At 36.8% G+C, this 4203-nt stretch overlaps 1 pseudogene; it reads left to right on the top strand.

The window, feature by feature from the left end:
* Positions 1-409: 409 nt before the first annotated feature.
* LOC125656350 (uncharacterized) lies at positions 410-4203 on the top strand (annotated as a pseudogene).

The raw sequence follows: 4203 nt of genomic DNA, 5'->3' as shown, positions 1-4203 counted from the left end.
TCAGAGAGCTTTAAAATACTGATACATTGAAAATTGCATATATAGTATACATTTCATTTTGTTACTTTAAATATTGTCTGAAATCAGTATTACATGAAAGGTGAAAATAACAATCAGTAATCATTCCCATAACTCCTACAAGCGATAAAAAATAGATAGTTGGGCAAACACGGACCCCTGGACACACAGCAGGTATGGCGCGATAAAGATCCCCCTGTTCAAAGGTTATAATCAACGAGCATAGCCTAAATATTGCCTTTATCGGCAATGGTGACGTCTCCATATGAGTGAACAATTTCAAGAGGGACATAATTGATTAATTGATTGATGTTTTCCGCCACACTCAACAATTTTTCAGTTATATGGTGCCGCCTACTTCTTTATTGGTGGAAGAGAGAACCCAGATACAATGTACCTGGGAAGAGACCACCGACTGTCCGAAAGTAAGCTACGAAATGTTTTCACTTACCGGCACCAGCGGGATTCGAATCCACGCCGACAGAGGTGAGAGGCCGTGCGATTTTAAGCGATGCTCTAATCACTCGGCCACGGAGGACCAAGAGGGACGTAAAGATACAATTAATCTTCAAAGAATAGAGTAATGATTGCTTTTAAGAGATCTTATAATCAGAATATATGGCAGATTAATGTTTTTGCATCCAAAATAAATGTATGTATTTTAATTTTTTAGAGGAGTAATGCGTGTATTGGGTTAAAATTCATCTGAAAAAAGTGGGTTTTCTGTTGGATACATTTCAAATTACAATGGTAACCATATTGAGTTCCTATAGTTAATGAGAGATAATGCTTGAAATATAACATTCTAATTTGTTTTAAGACTGGATACATGCATTATTTTTTAGTCAGCAATATACTAAATTATGTGTCTATTCTATAGTGATACACAATGCAATTGAAATATGACCTGTGATAATCTATTTAATTATTGTATGGATTATATCCTGACTTATCGCGGGGTATTGTTATGATAAATTATCTAGATCTAGAAAGAAGTAAAGTGTAAAAAAAAACAAAAAAAAAAACATGGGTTGCAATAAAATGCACTCTAAACTCAATGAAGATGTAGGCTTAAACATGAGATCTAAGGATTTAGACTAGAAAGGCTTTCGAATATTTGAGACGATGGAGTTTATCGTGTCTTTTAAGGTCTTTATAAACAGAGTAAAATGAACAGTCATACTGTAAAGGACGACCTGCGCTCATTCATATTTTAAATTATATATTGTCCATGACTGTTCAAAGTCTACCTTTAAAGAAATCCATGTGCAATCTTGGATCAAATAACTAATGCCATGATAATCATACGAAATGATGAACTGTTTTAATTTTACTTGTTATAATCCTAATTGATAAAAAAAATATCTATTTTTATAGATTATCTTTTCATGAATTAAATGAATCCATTAAAAATACACATTTCATTTCTTATTTGCTATACTATTTCTTGAAGCGCATTGTTGTTTACGTTATGTAGGATAAACACAGTACAGGTAACTAGAAAGGATATTTCAGCAACATTTGAAAAAAGCGGTAGTGGAGAATTCCACACTCGCATGCAATTAACAGTTTATTACGCACACATGTACTGCCAATAACGGTTAAACTATTTTAGATCCCGGGTGTACAAAGAACGATAAATCTTTCAACTTTACTGGATAATAAATGATAAAAGCAGTTACGTCGTTTGCTAGTATCGTAACTAAGCAAGCACACGGCATATAGGAGTTGATAAAAATGTCCAAAAAAAGATCTTCCATCATTTTTGACTGGTTATTTTCATCCAACAAAATAAAGGGGACCTGGGTTCAAATTTTGATCCAGTTGACCACTCGTGGACTTGCGGGTGAAAATCCTACCAGGGGCAAAACAATCTGGACTGTGTGTCTTAGAGGATGCAAACCACTTAGGGAGGGATTAATGTAGCAGTTGGCCATGGTTCTGCATCTTCGTTAGGTACCTCGGACACGTACACAAACATATGGGGATCGACGTTTGGACAAGGCTGCATCGAGTCTCTGGAATTCTCTGCTTTTTAGACTCAGACAATGTACTTCATTGTCTAATCTTAAAGTGGATCTCAAAACGCATCTCTTTAGATTAGCTTTTAATTTGTGATTATTTTTATATACTTAGTGCTCTTACATGCAGCTCTTACAGTGCTGTTAACAAACAAAACAAAAACAAAACCAAAACTGCTCTTTGTTATTATACCTTTGTCCTTTTTTATGTATTTAATTATTCCTAAGTGTTGTTTTAATTGTTTCATATGTTATTAGGGTAATCATATCACTATATTGGCGCTATATATCAATAATAATATTTATGCATTTTAATTCTGACACTATGAATATTTTATTCACATGTATGTGTACATCGATTTTATATTATCTTTTCTTTCACATTTGTAAAGCGCTTTAGAAAAGTAATGTTTCTAGGGCGCTATATAAATCTTTTAATTACAATTTCAATTCATCACTGATGACCAGATAGCTCAGTCAGTAGAATACCTGACTTAAGATTCAGAGACCCGGTTTCGAGTCCTGGTCTGTTCCGTTGTATTGTTTTCCTCCCTGTTACACACACACCTCATTGGATAAAATTATGTTCATGACAATCACAAAACATGGGGGATCCTAAATAATTTGCACAAGTATTTGTAATGAAAGGTGGAGGTAGCGAACAGTGATTAATCTCACAACTCCTATAAGCAATACAAAATAGATAGTTGGGCACAAACGGACCCCTGGAGACATCAGAGGTGGGATCAGGTGCCTAGGAGGATGAAATAACACCTGTCGACCGGTCACATCCGCCGTGAGCCCTATATTCTGATCAGATGTCACTGCCAGAACCTACCTTTCAGGCATTAGTTTTCAATATAAAATTCAAAATTTGGCAGATATAACACAACATTTCTTAGTGGTTAAACTGCTAGAAGGTATGAAAAGGATGAGCAGGTCAGCTGATGATCTGTTACCCATCACATTACAGCTCCTTACGAAAATTGTTCAAGTGTTGCCATCCATTTGCTTTGACAGTTATGAAGCTAAGTTTAAAGCAGTATCTTCGCTAGCCTTTTTTGCTTTCCGTAGAGTTGGCGAGCTGTCATTGTCGGTTGGGAATGATGTCCAATCTATCTTACCGGTGACATATGTCACTTTCGAAACTAATTACTCCAAAATGTTTGTGCACATTAGAAAATCAAAATCTCACCAACGTGGGGGGGGGGGGGGGTGTTTCTCTGGCCATAGATAGGGGTGGGGGTATATTGTGTCCAGTTGCAAGCGTGATTGATTACTTGAGGATTAAACCTCATATAGTAGGCCCACTTTTAATTCATTTGGGTAAAAATCCACTTACTAGACATCAGTTCTCTTCAGTACTAAACCGAGCTTTGGGGGTTCTGGGAGAGAAAGGGCATTTTAGGGCCTCTTCATTTAGGATAGGAGCAGCCACAGCTGCATTCGAGGCTGGCTGTTCACAAGAAGGCATGATGCAAGCAAAGCGGTGGAGTTCTAGGGTATGCAAAAAATACATTAGATGTCCAATTAGACACATGCTGGGTTTAGCAAATAAATTCCACTCGTATATGATGTAGTGTTTACTAATTCTCTCTCAGAATTGTAGAATCTCCTGAAGTTAAAGTGTGGTGTGTAGGTTCATCCATAATTAAACATGCTATGAGGGAGTCACTAGACAGACCAGGGAGCCATGCCTAGGACTGGACAGATTGAACATGAATATCTGGTGGCAGGGATATTCAGGTTTAAGGTTACTTAAGTTAAATAAAAAACTAAATTGGCTTAAACATTTTGAAGAAGCACCAGGCATCATGGTCATTCATTGTTGGGGAATTAGATTGGGCCTTTAGATCTTTACACAATCCTGTCCAAAATCAGGTCACAATTACAGTCGACTAAGACCCATTTTCCATAGTCAACCCTTGTTTGGTCACAAATACTCCCACGTTTAGAATGGAGACATTCTGTGGATAGTAAAGCCATGGAGAGATGCCGGATTAAGGTGAATAGTATTGCAGCTTCCACTGTGTTAAAGTTAGGTGGTTGTTACATCAAGTACCCAGACTTAATTCATAGCATTTCTCAGTTCTTGATGCCTGATGGGGTCCATCTTAATGAGATGGGCAATTCCATCTTCCTAAATACTCTACAAGGGGCTTGA

Source organism: Ostrea edulis, chromosome 7 (assembly GCF_947568905.1).
Source record: "Ostrea edulis chromosome 7, xbOstEdul1.1, whole genome shotgun sequence".
Taxonomy (NCBI): Eukaryota; Metazoa; Mollusca; class Bivalvia; order Ostreida; family Ostreidae; genus Ostrea; species Ostrea edulis.
Note: the sequence above shows the minus strand (reverse complement) of the source record. Positions and strands in the feature narration are given on the sequence as shown.